Source organism: Panthera tigris, chromosome E2, assembly GCF_018350195.1.
Source record: "Panthera tigris isolate Pti1 chromosome E2, P.tigris_Pti1_mat1.1, whole genome shotgun sequence".
Classification (NCBI taxonomy): Eukaryota; Metazoa; Chordata; class Mammalia; order Carnivora; family Felidae; genus Panthera; species Panthera tigris.
The window spans coordinates 12887814-12909343 of NC_056674.1; the positions used below are offsets into that span (position 1 = coordinate 12887814).

The window sequence follows — 21530 nt, forward strand, 5'->3', positions numbered from 1 at the left end:
GGTTGCTAGAAAACTTAGAATTATACATGTGGCTCACATTATATTTCTCTTGGATGGTGATGGTCTATTTATTTATTTTTTAAAGTTTATTTATTTATTTTGAGAGAGAGAGAGCAAGCACGAATAGGGGTGGGGCAGAGAGAGAGGGGAGGGGAGAGAGGGAATCCTAAGCAGGCCCTGCACCATCAGTGCAGAGGCTGATGTGGGGCTCAGACCCACGAACTGTGAGATCATGACCTGAGCCCAAGTCAAAAGTCAGACACTCAACCGACTGAGCCATCCAGGTCCCCCGCCCCTCTTTTAGTATTTATTTTTTTATTTTTTAAAGTTGGTTTCGGGTGGCGCTGGTTTAGACAAGTGCTGGGTGTACCAATTTTAGCTCCTGTCATGGGCAGCACTAGTCCATTTTTGTTTCAACAGCCACCTGATTGGCTTTTCCAGCTTTATTTAGGTATAGTTGATGATTAAAACTTGTATAGATTTCAGGTGCACAAAAGGATGATTTGGGTGCCTTGAAATGTACCACGTTCAAGTTAATTAACACGTCCGTCACCTCACGTGGTTAACCACGTTTTGTATGTGTACTGAGAACGTTTAAGATTTACTCTCGTTGACAAACAAAAAGCAGAGGCTCTTAAATACAGAGAACAAACTGGTGGTTTCCAGAGGGGAAGGGGGGGGGTGATGGGTGAAATAGGTGATGAGCACCAGGTGTGTATAGAAATCTTGAATCACTATATTACACACCTGAAACTAATATAACATTGAATGTTAATTATACTTCAGTTAAAAAAAGAAAAAAAGGGGGCACCTGGGTGGCTCAGTTGGTGAAGCATCTGACTCTTGATCTTGGCTCAGGTCATGATCTCACGGTTCGTGAGTTTTGAGCCTCGCATCGGGTTCTTTGCCGATAGCTTGGAGCCTGCTTCAGATTCTGTCTCCGTCTCTCTCTCTGCCCCTCCCCCATGCGTGCTCTGTCTCTCTCGAAAATAAATAAACATTAAAAAAAAAATTTAAGACCTAGACACATAGTTCACTGTGAGCATCATGCCCTTCAGCACCGTCCTGCTTTCCCGTGTGCCGTTCCTTCTGCCCAGGATGCTTTTCCCTTGTCCTCCTCTCTCTACCTGGCTGATACCCCCTCCTTCTTCAAGACTCAGCTCTGACGTCCTCTCCAGCAGGAAGCCCTCTCTGACCTCCATCTGGATCGGGCGCCTCCTCTGGGGCTCCCACGGTCCCTGGGCTTCCCCCATAGGTGTTCTGACACTCTAGATGGTCAGAGGAGCGAGTCTGGCTCTGCCACTGGACCCCGAGTCTCCTGAGGGCAGCGCCGGGCTGTGTTTTTAGCACTGCCCAGCTCAGGGCCAGGCACAGAGGAAGGTTCCAGTAAATGTTTGTTGAACGAGAAACAGATGAGCTCAGAAGGGAGACGGACCTCAGGACGTGATGGCGGGACTCCTGAGAAGTGGGAGCACTGTCTTCGCCCCTTCTCTTCGTTTTTCCTGCCATCAGGCTTCCTCAGGAGCCGAGGCTTGATGGTTGGCCTAATTCATTCCTGAACGCTGCAGGCTGTGGTTTCTGTGGAAAGTCCCAGTGAAATTCTTTTTTTCTTGGCTTCTCTCACCAATTCCGTCCACATTTCTTTGCTGACTCAACATCCTCCCCAGCTTTTATTTTTACATTTTCCCCAAACTCTTTTAATGAAAAATTTCAAACGTACAGAGGAGTCGGAATAATTTTACAGTGAAGTCTTGCATACCCGTTACTTAGATTCTACAGTTAACATTGTACTCTGCTCGCTGTATCCCATCCACCCCTCTTTCCATCCCTCTGTCTGTCCATCACTCCTTCCCAGCCCTGGGGCTTCGGAGCCACCTTTTGATTTTCCCTGCTCACTGCCTCTGCTCTTGTGTTAGCCTCTAACTCTCCCCAGTCGCTCAACTTGAGTCTGCTGTTTCCTGCTGAAAAATAGTATATAACTAATAAATAAAAATAGTATAGCTAAAATAGTATAACTAAAAAATATTAGCATATAACTAATAACTAAAAACAGTAAATAACTTAGGGATGCAGAAGCCAGCATGTGCTGAGAACGTCCTACGTGTCTGACACTTTTCCAAATGCTTTATAGGAGACCATCCACTTAACCCACCTGACGACACTGTGTAGAAACAGAGGCCTGGACAGGTGATGCCACTGGCTCAGAGTTTCAGAATAAGTGGCCCGCCCAGGATTCGAACCCAGCAGGTGTCTTAACTGGTAACCGGAAGAGCACCTGGGAGACACTGGGGGTTTTGAAACCAACAGGGCCGGTTGGTGTTTTGAAAGCGCCCTCTGGTGGCTGCGAGGAGCATTGTCCGCCCCTGGCTTCTCTGGCTGTCGCGGGGAAGACATTCAACCAAATCCTGGAGCAGAGACACTGTGTCCACTCGAGAGTGGCTCTGCCTGGGCTCTGGGATGTCTTCTTGGAGGAGGCGACGTTGGAACAGGGCCTTACCCCACACGTAGCAAAGGCGCGGGAGAACCCGCCTTGTTCTGGGAAGAGTGTGCAGCTTGGCGTGGGAGGGAGTCACCAGATGCGGCTGCAGAAATAGGCCACGGCCCATTTAGCCAAAGAACCTTGGCCTTGGGATTTTGTTACATCACCCAGTTTGGAGTTTGGGAGCCGGCAAATTGCGAAGACAAGATTGGAGGGTCATACATGGGATTGTCAGCTTTTTATGCTGCCAGTACAGACTTTAAAAAAGAAAGAGACTATTTCTGTTCATTCTAAAAGCTGTTATGGAGCACCTTCTGTTTGTTTTTTTTAATTAATGTGTTTATTTTGAGAGAGAGAATGAGTGGAGGAGGGGCAGAGAGAGGGAGAGAGAGAATCCCAAGCGCCCCGTGCTGTTAGCGCAGACCCTGATGCGGGGCTCAATTCCACAAACCGTGAGATGGTGACCTGAGCCAAAATCAAGAGTTGGACACTTAATCGATTGAGTCACCTAGGTGCCCCATTTTGTTATTTTTTAAATCTCATAAATAATACATGGACTCAGTCTTTCTTAAAGGATTTTATTTTATTTACTTTAAAAAATGTTTATTTTTGAGAGAGAGACAGAGAGAAAGAGCATGAGCAGGGGAGGGGCAGTGAGAGGGGGGCAGGAAAGAGGATCGGAAGCGGGCTCTGTGCTGACAGCAGAGAGCCCCATGTGGGGCTCAAACTCACGAACCAGGAGATCATGACCTGAACGGAAGTCAGACGCTCAACCGACTAAGCCACCCAGGTTCCCTGGCTCCTTATTTACTTTTTGTTTTATTTTAATTTATTTTTTATTTTTTTAATGTTTATTTATTTTTGACAGAGAGAGAGACAGAGCGTGAGCGGGGGAGGGGCAGAGAGAGAGGGAGACAGAATCCGAAGCAGGCTCCAGGCTCTGAGCTGTCAGCACAGAGCCTGATGCAGGGCTCCAACCCACAGACCGCAAGATCAGGACCTGAGCTGAAGTCGGACGCTCAACCGACTGAGCCACCCAGGCGCTCCTCCTTATTTACTTTTTTTAAATTTTTTTTTTTCAACGTTTTTAATTTATTTTGGGGACAGAGAGAGACAGAGCATGAACGGGGGAGGGGCAGAGAGAGAGGGAGACACAGAATCGGAAACAGGCTCCAGGCTCCGAGCCATCAGCCCAGAGCCTGACGCGGGGCTCGAACTCACGGACCGCGAGATCGTGACCTGGCTGAAGTCGGACGCTTAACCGACTGCGCCACCCAGGCGCCCCTCCTCCTTATTTACTTTTTAAAGTAGGCTCCATGCCCAACATGGGGCTTGAACTCATGACTCAGAGATCAAGAGTCATAGGCTCTACTGACTGAGCCAGCCAGGCACCCCTGGACTCAGTCTTACAGGAACTCAAGCGGCACCGACTCAGAGTCCAAAGTGCATTTCCCTTGTCAGGATTCCCTCAGTGAGCCTCTTTCTCCTTAGTTCCAGGAAAGGGCAACCATCCCACGGGGGTTTTCCTCTTAGGACCCCCGAGCAGGGAGACACCGCATTTTGTGGATAAGGTGCCGATAGGAAAGTAAAGGCCGTCACTTCCTGGACACTCACCACGACCCAGGCACTGTCCTGAGCGCTTCCCACATATTAACTGGTTTCACTTTCGCAACGACAATGTGCAAGCTCCTGGTTCCTCATGATCCCGTCACTGCGGGCCGCTCAGACACTCACTTCCTCCTGCCTCTCTGCTCCGTGCCCACCTCACCCCAGCCTTCCTCCGTCGTCGTTCAGGCTCACCACCTGCACGCCCGCCTCCTGGCCTTTGCACTGGCTGTGCGCTCTGCTGGAAGGCTCTCCCTCTCCAGCTGCACGTCGCTTCCTCTCCCTCTTCTTCCCGTGTCTGCTGGCAGGTCACCTCCTCCGAGTGGGCTTCCCTGACCACCTTATCAAAAGCAGCCTGCCTCCCTCACCCCCAGCCCCCCATCCCTTCGCTCGGCTGTACTTCTCTACACAGCAGTTCTCTCCACCTGACGTTCTGTCGGAAGCCTCCTCGGTTTTCATGCACGTGCCCCGCTTGGGTGTCCCTTTGCGAGGGCCTTGTCTCTTACTCCTGACACGGTGCAATAGGAACGCCTCCTGAATGCCGAAACAACCCTGTTGCCTTAGAATCACTACCACCCCATTTTACAGATAAGAACATCGTTTATTTATGCATGTATTTTGGGGGGGGGGGAGAGAGAAAACCCACGAGGGTGGGGGAGGGGCAGAGAGAGGGAGAGAGAGAGAACCCTAAGCAGGCTCTGTGCTCAGCGCAGAGCCTGATACGGGGCTCGAACTCACAACCGTGAGATCATGACCCGAGCTGAAATCAAGAGTCAGATCCTTAACCTGCTGAGCCAGCCAGACATCCCTAGAGATGAAGTATCTTTTTTTTTTTTTTTTAATTTTTTTTTTAATGTTTATTTATTTTTGAGAGACACAGAGACAGAATGCAAGTGGGTTAGGGACAGAGAGAGAGAGAGGGAGACACGGAATCCAAAGCAGGCTCCAAAGCGTCGTCAGCACAGAGCCCGATGCGGGGCTCGAACTCACGAGCTGCAAGATCATGATCTGAGCCGAAGTCGGACGCTCAACCGATTGAGCCACCCAGGCGCCCCTAGAGATGAAGAATCTTAAGGCAACTCAGCTAAGAGTTAACTTGTGGAGATGGGATTCCCATCCGAGCAGCCCGGCCTAAAGGTTTGACCAGGGTCTGCAGGTTTCCCGCCGCAGGCTCTGTTGCTACAGTAAAATGCTCGGTAACAAACCGCCCCCACACTCGGTAGCCTTTATTTAAGCTCACAAGGTCACGGGTGGCCAGTTTCAGCGGGGCCTGGATGGAGAGGTCTCCTGGACGCTCGTATGTCTGCGGGTCAGCTGCTCGCTGATCTAGCTTGGTCTCGGCCGGGGTGGCCGGGAGACTTGGTTTCACTCCAAGTGTCTGTCACCTTCCAATAGGCTAGCCTGGGCTTGTCCTCCCGGAGGTGGAGTGGAACCGCCCAAGGCCCCTCACATGACACCTACGATTGTAAGCGGCGGTCTGTTACTTCCCCCTCGTACTGTTGGCAAAAGCAAGTCACAAGGCCAAGCCAAGGTCCTGTAACTGTGGCGTTGGCGTTACACGGGGACCGACCGGGGCCAGCCGTGCAATCTACAGAGTTGGTCATCAGCTCAGGGTCTCTGGGGCGGGAGAGGGGGAGGCCATTTGAGAGAGGACCCCAGGAGCTCCCGTGCAGGGCTTCTTTGAAGGGAACTCCCAGGCTCCAGGCGGACAGGCTTTGTGTGGGGGAAGGGAACCAAGCAGGAGAGGATGGCCGGGCAAAGAGGCTGTTGTGTGTGCATTTCTTACTTGGGTGTGGTTGTCTACAGGAAGTTGGCAGGAAGCTTTGAGAGCATCCATGTTTGCTGGTTGATGAGTGACTGCCTTGATATTTAATTGTGGTCACTTCATTACCTGTTTTTGTGTTTTTCTTTTTAAGATTTTATTTTTTCAAGTAATCTCTGTACCCATGGTGGGGCTTGAACTCTCAACCCCGAGATCAAGAGTCACATGCTCCACGGACTGAGCCAGCCAGGCGGTCCTGGGATTTTTCTTTTTAATGTTCTTACTTACTTTTGAGAGGGAGAGAGAGAGAGAGCAGGGGAGGGGGCAGAGATAGAGGGAGACAGAGAATCCAAAGTGGGCCCTGTGCTGACAGCACAGAGCCCGATGTGGGGCTCAAACTCACGAACTGTGAGATCATGACCTCAGCCAAAGTCAGATGCTTAATCCACTGAACTACCCAGGCACCCCGCCCCTGGGAGTTTTAATCTAGATTAATTTATATCTATCAAATATACGTCAATCTAGGTTTTCCTGTATTCCTGTATTTCCTGTATTCCCGCCTGGTTCCGTGCACACGACGTGAGGAGGCCGCTTAATTGTCACAGAAGCTCTGTAGAGCCAGAACTATGATTAACTCCAGTTTACAAGTGAGAGATATTTAGTGGCTTGCACAAGAGTTTCCCAGGACTTTTGCCGCTTGTAAAAATAACTGGACCCAGATGGTCCTGGAATGTCTGTGGGTAAAGTGAGGCTGGCCGGGCTGTCACCAGCAGATTAGAGATTAAAGATGGCCTGAGGCCGGGCCCATGTCTTCAGCAACATGCAGAATAGAGCTGTCATTTTTTTTTTTTTCTGTTGAGAGAGAGAATGCGTGTGTGTGTGTGTGTGTGTGTGCACAAGTCAGGGAGGGGCAGAGAGGGAGAGAGAGAGAGAGAGAGAGAGAGAATCTCAAGCAGGCTCCATGCAAAGCCCAGCGTGGGGCTCCTTCTCACCAATCATGAGATCATGACTGAGCTGAAATCAAGAGTCAGACGCTCCACGGACTGAGCCACCCAGGCACCCCCTAGCTGTCATTCTTACAGTAACTCTGGGTGTGGGTTTTCCCCGGTTCCTGGTCTCCTGGAGTGGCCTCCCTATCCTCAAGGCTCATGCCTGTAATAACAGTGAAGCTTTTACAGCTGATGTGGCAAACCCAAACCCGGTCTTCCACATTTGGAAGATTTATCGTTCCTCCCGATGCATTTGGAGTGCTAATTAATTTCCCTGTGTTTTACCCATCAGAACTCGATTTTTCTGCTATGTCCTGGCCACTGAGGGATGGTATTCTGCCCCAGCGCTATCCACCTGGCTCAAGTGTTAGGCTTTTGCAATATTGAAGATACTCCTGGCTACCCCTTGCTCCACGGTGCCCATCACCGTGTCCCTAAGGGCGTCCCCAGCACTGACCATCGGACCGGGAACAAAGGTCCTGCACCCAGCCTGGAGCTGGGATGGACATTATGAGTTCCGACTCTGGCACCCTCAGCCTATGCCCACCAGCCTCCTGGGAAGGCTGCCCATTTGTAGGGACAGCCCACGGATTAGAAAGTGCTTCCAGACAGGGTCTTGAGGCAGCTGGCCTCTTGTGGTTTGGGTCCTGAATGTTCTACATTTCCCAGCTGTCAGGGGACAAGCTTCTGGCTCCCGGGCTGCATCTGCTGTGACTTTCCGTGTCTCCTACAGTAGAGCCACACTGCTTGGGTCCAAATACCCATTCTGCCCTCGTAAGCATGCCTTGGCATCTTGTTTAGATGACCCGTGCCTCAGTTTCCCCATCTGTGAAATGGGGATAATAAAAGCACTGACCTTATAGTGTTGCTGTGACGATGAGATCAGGTGACATCCGGAAAGTGCTTCAAACCTCCCCCTCCGCCCTGCTCGTAAGCACCCTAAATACTGAATGTTGATATTATAAGTGATTACTAAGGGTCATAGCCTTCCAGGCACCCCTCCCTGCTGTGAGCACCGAGAAAGGCAGATTCGGGGCCCAAGGTGGCTGCGTATTAAATGACGAGTGTGTTTCTTTATTCCACTGCCGACAGGCATTTGAGTCACTTCCAAATTTTGGCAACAACAAATAGCAGTGCTAGGAACATTCTTGTAGTGGTCCTTTGGTGGACACACCTGTGCGTTTCTGCCGAGAACGTAGGCGGAACGGGCAATGCAGGGTCCGGGGGTATGCAGATGGTCAGCCAAGGTGGTTGTACGTACTTACTGAATGTTGAACCATGCGATTGCATGTGCCGTTTTAATAAATGAAGGAAATTCAGACGTACAACTATAGATGCCACCGGGTTGCCCAGACATTGCTTGGACTCGAGTGTATTAGTTCCCAGTTGCTGCGTAACAAGCTGACCACAACCTTAGCGGCTTAAAAGAACACAGCTGTGCTACCTTATGGTTCCGGAGGTCCCAAATCTGAAATAGGTCTTACGGGGCTAATGTCAAAGGCTGTGTTTTGCCAGGGAGCAAGAATTCCTGTCCCTTTCTAGCTCCTTCTAGCTGGACTAAGAGTCAAATTGACATGAGACAGGCTAACAGGAGAAAATCAAATTTAACACGTGTACATACAGGAAAGCCACACAGACATGGGGATTCCAGACACTCAGGCAAAAATGAGGTCTGTGTGTCCTTTTTTTTTGAATATTTACTCAGTTTTGAGAGACAGAGACAGAGACAGAGTGTGAGTAGGGGAAGGGCAGAGAGAGAGAGAGAGAGAGGGAGACACAGAATCCAAAGCAGGCTCCAGGCTCTAAGCCGACAGCACAGAGCCTGACGTGGGACTTGAACCCACGAACCGTGGGATCATGACCTGAGCTGAAACCAGTCGCCCAACCAACTGAGCCACCCGGGCCCCCCTCTATGTGTCCTTTTTTTTTTTTTTTTAATTTATTTTTGAGACAGAGAGAGACAGAGCATGAAGGGGGGAGGGTGAGAGAGAGGGAGACACAGAATCTGAAACAGGCTCCAGGCTCTGAGCTGTCAGCACAGAGCCCGACGCGGGGCTCGAACTCACGAACCGTGAGATCATGACCTGAGCCGAAGTCGGCCGCTTAACCAACTGAGCTACCCAGGCGCCCCACTATGTGTCCTTTTGAATGGAGGAGAAGGGAGCAGGCATGTCTGGGCTTTCAGAGGAAAGGAATGCAATTCACACAACGATGAAACAAAGAGTAATGTTTGGGAAACAAATGTTTGCTGGGCCACCCAGAAACAATGGGACAGAGAGAGGGCTTTGATCAGAGTGGCCTTGCCAGTAAGTTCCTGCCCACCATACCTAGTTCATATCATAATGTAGTTATCTATTCTGATGTCTCTCTTCCTGCATCAGGTCCTTGATCTAAATTCTTTTTAGTCCACTGAGGGAAAATTACAGAGCCTGAATCTTCTGGGTTTCCATTGCTTTATTTTTTTTTTAAGTTTTTATTTATTTATTTTGAGAGACAGAGAGAGAGAGAGAGAGAGAGAGAAAGCAAGTGTGCGAGCTATGGGGGGAGGGGCAGAGAGAGAGAGAGAGAGAGAGAGAGAATCCCAAGCAGGCTCGGCACTTTCAGCGCAGAGGTCATGCGGGGCTTGACCTCACAAACCGCAAGATCGTGACCGGAGCGGAAATCAAGAGTTAGACACTCAACCGACTGAACCACCCAGGCGCAGCCCCTCCATTGCTTTTTAATTCAAAAAGTCTTCATGGCAAAGATCTCGGGGCGGCCTGGCCCCCACAGTTCTTACAGAGGCTCTAGGGGAGAATCCGCTCCTTGTGTTTTCCAGTGTCCAGCATCGGCCTGTGTTCCCTGGCTCCTAGCCGTATCACTCTGACTTCTGTGTCTGTTCTCGTTTTCACTTTTCTGACTCTGATCCTCCTGCCTCCCTCCTATAAGGACCCAGGTGATTACCTTGGATCTTTCTTGGTAATCCAGGATAACTTCCACGTCTCAAGGTACTTAACGACACTGACAATGTCGCTTTTGCCCTGTAAGGTACCATATTCACAGGTCCAGAGGGGATGGGGGTGTAGAAATCTTTTGGGGGGGACCGTTATTCTGCTTCCCATGCTGAGGTACAGAGCTCTGAGAGCTACAGAAAGACCAGCCAAACCCTCTGAGCCCCAGATCTGGACCGGTACTCGCTGGGGCCACCGTGAGTAGGTCATCAGGTTCTAGAAAAGACCACAGAAGCCAGAACAGGCTCTCTTCATCTCCAGCTCAGCCAGGTCTCCAGTACCTGCTTGGTCCCCGAGGAAGTGAGATACCAGGTGTTCCCCTATCCGTTACTGACATTTTGTCTCTTAATATTAACTCAGGTAATGACATCGACCTCTTCCGTGCCGGGTGAGGTTCTGAGAGTTCCGTGAGGGTGAACCTGCTTCACGCCAACAACAATAACAGCACCACCACCACCAACCACGCCACGAGGTATGCACTATTATTATTTCCACTGTACCAATGAGGAAACTGAGGCATAGAGAAGTTAAGGAACATTCCCAAGGCCACACAGCTAGAAAATGGCGGAACTGGGATTCGAGGCTTTGCTTTGAAAGGGCTATACTCTTCTGTAGTGAGGCCGCCGGGGTCATTACGCAGCATTCTTGTCCCAGGTCCCACACTGTGGTTTCCAGAGCACACACTCCTCCTCTTCCTGGGAGATTTCCTGAGTTTTCCCCAGAGGATCGGGAAGGAGACTTGAGGGGAGAGAGCCACCTTGTGGAGAGAGAGGGGATCCTAGAACCTGGCCCTGTTCTCCACGGGTACACCTCACCAGCCCAGCCCTGCATTCTGGTGTTTCAGGTCTTGAAGGTACTAACAGTAGCAGCCATTGATTCTATTTTCTTTATAATTTTTAAGAATTTTAACTTTTTTATTGGGCTATGACTTAAAGCACAAAGCTGAGGTGTGCAGCTCAAGGAATTTAGGTAATTGTATACATGTACATACATATGTGTATATATATATGTAATTACCACCTGGGTCAAGATATAGAATCTTCCTTTTCTTTAATTTTGTTTATTTATTTTGAGAGAGAGCAAGTGTGAGTGGGGGAGGGGCAGAGAGAGGGAGAGAGAGAGAGACTCAGAAACAGGCTCCACACTGCTGTGGGGCTCGATCTCACAAACCACGAGATCGTGACCTGAGCCGAAATCCAGAGTGGAAAACCCACTGAGCCACCCGGGCACCACTAGAATATTCTAATATTCTAGAAGGTTCCCTTGTGCCCCCTCCTAGTCAACACCATCCAGAGCTAGCCACTTTCTGATTTCTCTCACCATGAATTGGGTTTGCTTGTTTCTGGCATTTATATAAAAGGAATCATACAATTATGTATTCTTCTGTCTCTGGCTTCTTTCAACATTATGTCGTGAGGGTGCACCATGTTGTTGCATACGGCAGTATTGTTATTTTTAAAAAATTGCCGGGAAGCGTTTCATTTTACGAATATACCGCATTTATTTCCCAAGTCTGTCGGTGGTGGACATTTGGGCTGTTTCTAGTTTTTAGCTATTATGAATAGAACTGCCGTGGGCATTCTTGTACGTGGATATACGCAATCACTTTTCTTGGGGATATACCCAGATGTGGAATTGGTAGGTCATAAGGCACCCATATGTATAGTCTTGGTAGGTCCTGCCAAACGGTCGTTCCAAAGTGCACACTGGTATTTTTGATTTCGTGATGTTAAGTATGTCGGTATTTTAAAAAGAGGCAGAAATCGGAGGCATCTGTCTGAAGACATGCCCAGAAAATCAAATGCTGCTTTAAAAGTGTGCCTTGAACAAAGTTTGCTCATTTCTGCCTATCGCCTTCCCTTGTTTGTAAAGCTGCCAAAGTAACTTATTGTTTCATTTGCATTTTGTGCGTTCCTAGGAGGAGAAAGTGCACACTTTTTCCAGTCTCCCAGCACACTGGACGATTTACGGGTGATGCCATGGTCCAAGGGCCTGGCCCCAGCAGCACCCTTCACAGACTCTGGCTCCCAGAGAGCGTCATTTACACAGACTGCTGGGCTAGGACCCTACCTCTCTTCCCTTAGGATATATATGTGTATATATATATATATATATATATATATACATATATATATATACACACATACATATATATATATATATGTATATATATATACACACACACATATACATATATATACATATATGTATATATATATGTATATGTGTGTGTGTATATATATATATATACATATATATATTATTATTATTTTTTTTTTTTTTTAATAAAGACTTTCGGGATGCCTGGGTGGCTCAGTTGGTTAAGTGTCTGACTCCAGGTCAGGTCATGATCTCACAGTTGAGCTTGAGCCCTGCATCGGGCTCTCTGCTTTTAGTGCAGAGCTCACTTAGGATCCTCTGTCCCCCTCTCTGCCCCTCCCTCACTTGTGCTCTCTCTCTCTCTCTCAAAAATAAACATTAAAAAAAAAAAATCAAGACTTTTTTCCCTAATTATCCCATCGGGACCTAACAGCTAAGTTTTAACCCCGGAAGAATAGTGCAGTGGCCGAGGACACTGTACAGAAGACACTAGTGACCAAAGTCATTGGATAAATATTGACTGGGCACTTATTCTGTTCCAGGCCCTTTCTAGTCACTGGGGCTACAGGAGGGAACAGAACAGACAGAAATCCCTGCTCTTGTGGGGCTTGTTTTAAGGAAAGAGACAGTACTGTAAACAAGCATGATGTATAATGGCAATGAGTACAAAAGAAAAAAAAAAAAAGATGGGGAAGAGGGAGTGTCTGGGTGGAGAGACAGGTTGTTTGCAATTTTAAATGAGGGGCGGGGGTCAGAAAAGGCCTCATTGAGAAGGGGACATTTGTGTAAAGACCTGAAGGAGGTGGCATCATAGACCAGAAGGAGCAGTAAGTGCAAATGTCCTGAGGTGGGAGCATGCCTGGTGCATTGGTGGAACAGGACGGCGGCCATTGTGACTGAAGTGGCCCAAAGGGTGTGACTTAGGAGGTGAAGTCAGAGAGACAAAGCGTGGGGGGACAGAGAGTGTAGGACCTTGTAGGCCATTGTAAGAACTTTGACTTTGAGTGAGAGGGAGAGCCATTGCAATGTTTTGAGGAGAAGTTTTAAAAATTGTTTTAATGGTTATTGATTTTTGAGAGACAGAGCACAAGTGGGGGAGGGGCAGAGAGAGGGAGACACAGAATCTGAAGCAGGCTCTAGGCTCTGAGCTGTCAGCACAGAGCCCGATGCGGGGCTCGAACCCACGAACCGCGAGATCGTGACCTGAGCCGACGGACGCTCAACCGACTGAGCCACCCAGGTGCCCCTAGACTTATTTTTTTAAAGGATCACTCTGGCTGCTGTGTTGAGAACAGAATGGGGTTGAGGGAGGGCAAGGGCTAAAGCATGGAGACCATTAACTATTGCAATAATCAAGGGGGGAAATGGTGGTGCTTGGTCGGGGAAGCAGAGGTAATGCGAAATGGTCAGGTTCTAGAGGAATTCTGAATATCTGTAGGATATGCTAATGGATTGGCCACATCATAGGAGGAGAAGAGATGATTAAGCATAACTCCAATGTTGTGGTCTGAGTAGCACACTGAATAAACCTTTTTATTACAGACAATTTCAAACATGTACGTAAGTAGACAAAAGGAGTGTAGGAGACCCCATGTAGCTACCAACAAGCTTCAATAATGATCACCTTATGGTCAATTTCATTTTCTCTATGCTCCACCCGTTCTCGCTCCCATATGGTACTGAAGCAAGTCTCAGTCTTATTTTCATTAAATACGTAAATCCTTCAATATATGCCTTCGAGGAGATAAACTTCCCCTTTTTAAAATAAACGTGGCACAAAAAACTATTATACCGGTTCACAGTTGACCCTCTTACAAAGACCACCAGAGTCTCAGTGGTGCCACAGAAGGCAAAGTCAAGTAAGGCTGTTTGAGGCAGGCTCTTCATAGCAAGAAACTGGCTAGGATTAGGCAAGGATTGGGACAGAATAGTTTAGGATTAGGGGCACCTGGGTGGTGCGGTCAGTTAAGCATCTTGATCTCGACTCAGGTCATGATCTCACGGTTCGTGGGTTCGAGCCCCCCATCGGGCTCTGTGCCGGCAGCTCAGAGCCCAGAGCCTGCTTCGGATTCTGTGTCTCCCTCTCTCTCTGCCCCTCCCCCTCTCACACTCTGTCTCTCTCAAAAATAAACGTTAAACATTAAAAAAAAAAGTTTAGGATTAGTGAACACAACAAATGGGGGTCTTGAAACAGTCTTGATAAACAAGCTGTTGTCTGATAAGTGAGTTTTTACAGCCTTTTCCTTCGAGGCAAGACTTTCTGGGAACAAACCATTGTCATGTTGAAATACGTGGTTTCAGTTCTTACATCTAATAGAATTTAAAATACCTAAGATGGTTAAATAGCCAGTCAATTAATAGATTTCCTTTTTGGTCTCATAAAAATATTTTTCCTGGGTTTTCAAGTCAGGCTCCAAATGAGGTCCACACATTGCACTCGGTTTTGTGTGTTCAAGTCTCTTTTAAGTTATAGCTTCCCATCTTTTTTTTTTTTTTTTTTCTCTCCTGTAAACATAATTTTTTACAAAGCCAAGTCATTGTCTTGCAGAGTTCCCACAGTCTGGGTTTTGCTGACTGTATACATTTGGCGTCACTTAACACATTCCTTTGCCCCACGAATGCCCTTTAACGTGGTAGTTAGGACTGTTGATCTAAGCTTACAAAAATATGACAAACCAGGGCGCCTGGGTGGCTCAGTCGGTTAAGTGACTGACTCTTGATTTTGGCTCAGGTCATGATCCCATGGTTTGTGAGATCGAGCCCCACCTCAGGCTCCCGCTGACAGTGCCCAGTGCCCAGCTGCCTTGGGATTCTCTCTCTCTGCCCCTCCCCTGAGCACATGCTCGGGCCCTCTCTTTCTCTCAAAATAAATAAATAAAACTTAAAAAACATAAGACTAACAGTGGGAAGATGGAAGAATAGGAAGCACCAGGAATCTGTCTGTCCATCTAGACTACAATTGCACCAGCAGAATCTGTCTGATACGATTTTGGAACTCTGCAGAGTCCGTTGAAGGCTTTCAACTTCCAGGGGAGGGCTTGGAGGGTAAATTGTGGTTAAGTTTGGCCAGTTTTAGTTCTCAGCACAGTCTCGGCTACGCATCCACCACTCCCAGCCATGTGACGGGCTGTTGTGCGTGTGTTTCTGGAGCAACTTGTATGCAGCTGTGGGAGCCAGTGTGGGCAATAAGGGCTCTGTTCTCCAAATATTGGGGGTCTGTGCTCTGATCGCTGATTGCTGCTTCTGATAATGTGGTAGTCAAAGGAGAAAAAATAAACCAACAGAAACTGTCTTCAAAAAAGACCTAATGGCAGATATGTTAGACAAAGACTTTAACTGTCTTAAAGATGCTCAAGGAATGTGGAGGAAGTCAGGAAGAGAGCGTGTGAACAAAATGAAAATTGCAGACAAAAGAGACGGGTAGTCATCGTTGTTGCACCTCCCTTTTGTCGTAAGCCCCTTTCTCTCCCGCTGAAGTGACTTCTGGGGGATGTGAAGGGCTGACACCTTTCCTCCTCCCTTCATTTTCACTTTTTCCCCTTTGGGAGCTTGACATTAGACTAGGATATTCAGGGGCTCCTGGGTGGCTCAGATGGTTAAGTGTTTGACTCTTGGTTTTGGCTCAGATCATGATCTCATGGTTCATGAGTTCAAGCCCCACATCGGGCCCTGAGCTGACAGTGTAGAGCCAGCTTTGGATTCTCTCTCCCTCTCTCTGTCTCTATCTCTGTTCCTCCCTTGTTCATTCTCTCTCTCTCTCTCTCTCTCTCTCTCTCTCAAAATAAATAAATAAACTTAAAAAAAAGAAGACTAGGATATTCAAAAAACAACTACATATATGGGGAATATTACATGCCCAAGGAAAGCCTCAGAAAAGACCCAAGAGGACCTAGAGTTTACACCTCAGGCTGACCCTCAGCAAAGAGACAATCTGCAACAATAAAAATATATATAAACAAAAACAATAAAAACAACAAACCCTACGAAAGGGGAGAATCTGATATCCAGAGTTACCATATTATTAGACTCAAATGTCCAGTGTTGAACAACAACAACAAAACATCACAGGGCATACAAAAAAAACAGGATAATGTGGTACTCAAAGGAGCAACAATAAACCAACAGAAACTGTCTTCAAAAAGGACCTAATGGCAGATATGTTAGACAAAGACTTTAACTGTGTTAAAAATGCTCAAGGAATTAAAGGAGGATGTGGAGGAAGTCAAGAAGAGAGCATGGGAACAAAATGAAAATATCAATAAAGAGATAGAAAACCTAAAAAGAAACCAAAAAGAAATTCTGCAGCTGAAAGTTACAATAACTGAAATGAGAAATTCAGTAGAGGGATTCAAAGACAAATTTGAGTAGGCAGAAGAAAGAACCAATGAACATGAGTGTAGGATAATGGAAATTTTCAAGTCTGAGACAGGAAAAAAAAAAAGGTTGAAGAAAAGTAAACAGAACCTAAGAGTCCTGTGGGATACCAGCAAGTGAATAAATACACATGTTGTGGGAGTCCCAAAAGAAGGAGAGAGAGAGAAAGTAGTAAGAATATTTGAAGAAATACTGATGGACATTTGGGTTGTTTCCAAGTTGTGGCTGAAAACTTTCCAAATTTTGATGAAAGACATGAATATAAACATCCCAGAAGCTCAATAAACTCCAAATAAAATGGACTTAAAGAGCCCCTCACTGAGACACATTATAACCAAGCATTCAGAAGTCAAAGACAAAGAGAAAATCTTGAAAGCACCAAGAGAAGCAAATCACCAATGCAAAGGATTCTCAATAAGATTACCAGTAGATCAGGGCGCCTGGGTGGCTCAGTCAGTTAAGCGTCTGACTTTGACTCAGGTCATGATCTCACTGTTTGTGGTTTCAAGCCCCAAGTCAGGATCTGTGCTGACAGCTCAGAACCTGGAGCCTGCTTTGGATTCTGTGTCTCCCTCTCTGTCTAACCCTCCCCCGCTAGTGCTCTGTCCCTCCCTCTCTCAAAAATAAATAAACATTAAAAAATAAAATAAAACAAGCACCACAGTAAAGAATGGGCAACAGATTTGAATAGATATTTCCTATTGCTTAGACCTTTGTTGTCCATTGTGGTAGCCACTAGTCACCTACAGATAGTGAGCGCTTGAAATGTGGGCAAATCCAAATTAGGATGAATGTAAAATACTGCATTTTTAAGACTTAGTATGACAAGGATGCAAAACATCTCATTAAATTTTTATATGACATGTAGAAATGGCAATATTTTGGATATATTCAGTGAAATAAAATAGACCTCTTCTCAACAATTTTGCCATTTCAAGAATGTTACATAAGTGTAGTTGTATAATATGTGACCTTTTGAGATTGACTTTTTCCATTCCGCCTAATGCCTTTGAGATCCACCCAAGTTGTTGTGTGTATCTGTAGTTCCTTTAAAAAAAATTTTTTTAACGTTTATTTATTTTTAAGACAGAGAGAGACAGAGCATGAACGGGGGAGGGTCAGAGAGAGGGAGACACAGAATCCGAAACAGGCTCCAGGCTCTGAGCTGTCAGCACAGAGCCCGACGCGGGGCTCGAACCCACAGACCGCGAGGTCATGACCTGAGCCGAAGTCGGCCGCTCAACCGACCGAGCCACCCAGGCACCCCTCTGTAGTTCCTTTTTAATTACTGAGGTTGTTTAACATCTACCTATTAGAAGGTGTTTTGACTATTACAAGCAAAGCTTCTATGATCAATCACGTACAGGATTTGGGAGGGACATAAATTTTCCTTTCTCTGGGATAAGTGCCCGGCGATTCTTTCAGTTTTTGTTTCATGGATTTAAAACTCTATTACCGAGGACATACCTCTTTAATAGTTACGTCCTTGTGATGAATTGACTTGTTTTTCGTATGAGATGACCTTCTTTATCCTTGATAGTGTTCTCTGGTGTGAAATACACTTTGCTAATAGTAAAAGAGCCACTCCAGCTTTCTTATAACTAATAGTAGCATGGACATTGTGAATTTTACCTTTGTTTGGTGCTAAATATTTTTGTGTACCTGTAAGTCTTCTTGACCCTTGTTCTAGAATTCGGTGTAGCTATTTGGAAACAGTTTGATACTTTTGGGTCTTGCTTTTATGATTTGTTAGGCAGGTCTGGAACACTGCTTGCCTGGGGCTAATTATTTCTATTACTGAGGCAAGAGGTTCCTGAGTCCAGTGCCCCAGGGGTTATGAATATTTCAGTTCTGGCAAATCAGAGGTTATGAATCAATTCAATTCAATACTCTGGCAACAGTCGTTATTCCCTGCCCTACGTGAGTGCCAGGACTCATGTCTGATCCTTTCAGGTTGTTTTCACCCCAGTCCTGCTAGTTTTCTCACACATATGTGATGATTAGCACTCAGCTGCATGGTCAAGGGGGACCCTCTGCGGATCTCCAGAGTTCTCTCTCTACATTGTTCTCTCCGCAGTGGCATTCTGTCCTGCAAACTCTAGCTGCCTCGATTTCCTTAGATTCTGAGTTCTGGATTATCCTCAACTCAGACAGAGAGCCAGGCACCCCCTGAGTTCTCGCTCCCTGTACCATGGCCTGGAAACTCTCAAGATAGAAAGTTGATGTAATTGATAGGGTTTGCCTTGTTTCCTTTCCCATTTCTCAAGGATTACTGTCCTTTGTTGTTTTTAAATTGTTATTTCAGGGTGCCTGGGTGGCTCAGTCAGTTAAGCGTCCAACTTCGGCTCAGCTCATGATCTCATGGCTTGTGGGTTCGAGCCCCGCATCAGGCTCTGTGCCGACAGCTCAGAGCCTGGAGCCTGCTTCGGATTCTGTGTCTCCATTTCTCTCTTGTCTATCTCTCTCTCTCTCAAAAATAAACACTAAAAAAATGTTTTAAAAGAAAATTATTGGGGCGCCTGGGTGGCTCAGTCGGTTGAGCGTCCGACTTCAGCTCAGGTCACGATCTCGCGGTCTGTGAGTTCGAGCCCCGCGTCGGGCTCTGGGCTGATGGCTCAGAGCCTGGAGCCTGCTTCCGATTCTGTGTCTCCCTCTCTCTCTGCCCCTCCCCCCTTCATGCTCTGTCTCTTTCTGTCTCAAAAATAAATAAACGTAAAAAAAAAAAAATTAAAAAAAAAAAAGAAAATTATTATTTCATGTATTTTCTCTGCTTTTTTGGCTATTTTATGTAGGAAAATAAATCCAGTCCCTGTTACTCCATTTGAGGTAGAAGTACAAGTGTAGCATTTTATCATTTTGCTTCTCTCCTACCTGCATCATTGTATTTGCAATGATTTCTTATAGACAGTTTATGGTTGGCTCATGTTTTTAATCTATTCTGATTATTGATCTTTTAATAATAGGTCTCTTGTAATTTTAACTTACTGGTATTTTATAATAATTGGTCATTAATAATTAACCTTGTGTCATATTTCTAGTGATTGCTCAAGGGAGTAGAATATTCATACTTAACTTTTCACAATCTCTCTAGAATCAGAATTTTACCATTTCAAGCATAATGTGGAAATTTTACCACCATACAGATCCTATTACTCTCTTCCTTTATATTATAGTTGTTCAATGTGGGAGGCATTTAATTGACATTTCAAGGTTGGTACATTCTTTTCTTTTTTCTTTTCTTTTCTTTCTACTTTAACAGCCCCTTCCATATTTATTTTTTATTTTTATTTTTTTAATATAATTTATTGTCAGACTGGCTAACATACAGTGTGTGAAGTGTGCTCTTGGTTTTTGGGGTAGATTCCTGTGGTTTGTCACCCACATGCAACACCCAGTGCTCATCCCAACAAGCGCCCTCCTCCATGCCCATCACCCATCCCCCCCCTCCCCATCCACTCTCAGTTTGTTCTCTGTATTTAAGAGTCTCTTGTCGTTTGCCTCCCTCCCTCTCTGTTTGTAACTGTTTTTTCCCCCTTCCCTTACCCCATGGTCTTCTGTTAAGTGTCTCAAGATCCACATATGAGTGAAAACATATGACATCTGTCTTTCTCCGGCTGACTTATTTCACTCAGCTAATACTTTCCAGTTCCATCCACGTTGCTGCAAATGGCAGGATTTCATTCTTTCTCATTGCCAAGTACTATTCCATGGTACAGTATTTTCAATGGACTTGTGATGACAATGAGGAAGAGGACAGAAAGAAAAAGGTCAGTAGAGGGGAGGTGGTTAAGGAGAGAGAGCCAGGTAACTGAGTAGTAACAGTAAATAATGGAGAAGAAGGCAGTGGGCAAGTGTGAAGTTATAAACTGATGAAAGGACTTCAATTTTTTGTTAATTAAAAAAAATTTTTAATGTTTATTTTTGAGAGAGAGAGAGAGAGAGTGTGTGTGTGCACACACACGAGAGCGGGGGAAGGGCAGAGAGAGGGAGACAGAGGATCCGAAATGGGCTCCACCCCTGACAGCAGAGGCCCCGACTTGGGGCTCAAACTCAGGAGCCATGAGATAATGACCTGAGCCAAAGTCGCGCTTAACAGACTGAGCCACCCAGGCGCCCCTGATGAAGGGGCTTTTAAAGGAGATTGGTTGGTGCTGACGACAAGGAAAAGTAGCATGTGATCGCGTGATGCTGAAGGCACAGAAGCAAAACACCGGCGACTGATATTTGATTAGGACCAGAGACTCCACGTTCTCAGGCTAGACACACGTTGAGATTACGGTTTTGGCCTAGGATGTGGGAGCACGTGGAGGACCTTCAGTTCTGGGACGGCACCAAGAAATGCCGAGATACCGCGCGGCGTTCCCCACGGCCGACGGAAGGTTAAGGAGGAATCGACGCAAGGAAGTGCTGCCGATTCACAGAAGGGAGCCCTTCGGCGGAGAGCGAGCTGTGGTCGCCTCCCGAGGCCAGGCCGACGCTGGCTTTGAGAGCAGAGAAGTGGAGAACATCCGGGAGATTTTCCTGTGTTGAGAAGAAGCCAGTTGACTCACTGGGGACGGTAGGAAGGAACGGGATGGATTGGCATCTGGCAGGCCAGCGGACACAGAGTTAATTTTCTTGGTGTAACAGCCCTCTCCTCCATCTCTGCTCTCACTTGTCAAGAAATGGTAATTTGGGGCGCCTGGGTGGCGCAGTCGGTTAAGCGTCCGACTTCAGCCAGGTCACGATCTCGCGGTCCGTGAGTTCGAGCCCCGCGTCAGGCTCTGGGCTGATGGCTCGGAGCCTGGAGCCTGTTTCCGATTCTGTGTCTCCCTCTCTCTCTGCCCCTCCCCCGTTCATGCTCTGTCTCTCTCTGTCCCAAAAATAAATAAAAAACGTTGAAAAAAAAATTAAAAAAAAAAAAAAAAAAAAAGAAATGGTAATTTAAGGAAGGACTGAGAAACAAACTGTTATTACCGTGTGACGGTTTGTGCTTGCTTTCCTTTTGGTTTTTACAACTTTATGGAGGCGTGATGGCCAAGCAGTGTACTGCATATATTCAGAGCATAACACTCGATGACTTTTGACCTGTGTATACCTTGAAAGCTCTACTCTTACCACAGTCAAGATTAGGGACATACCTACCACTCCGAAAGTTTCCTATGCTCCTGAAGCACCGCAGTGGCACTCGAAAGCCGTTGGGAGAGACCCCGATGTAGCCGAAAGGGATGACAGAGCCGAGGGGACCCGCG

At 46.7% G+C, this 21530-nt stretch overlaps 1 protein-coding gene across 1 annotated transcript in view; it reads left to right on the forward strand.

The window, feature by feature from the left end:
* The first annotated feature begins 10220 nt into the window (after positions 1-10220).
* The window catches only part of CD177 (CD177 molecule), a 35066-nt gene continuing 23756 nt past the window's right edge, over positions 10221-21530 (forward strand). The window contains exon 1 of the mRNA XM_042968638.1: positions 10221-10297. The gene's annotated coding sequence lies outside the window, so the exon portion shown is untranslated. The remainder of the gene's footprint in view (positions 10298-21530) is intronic.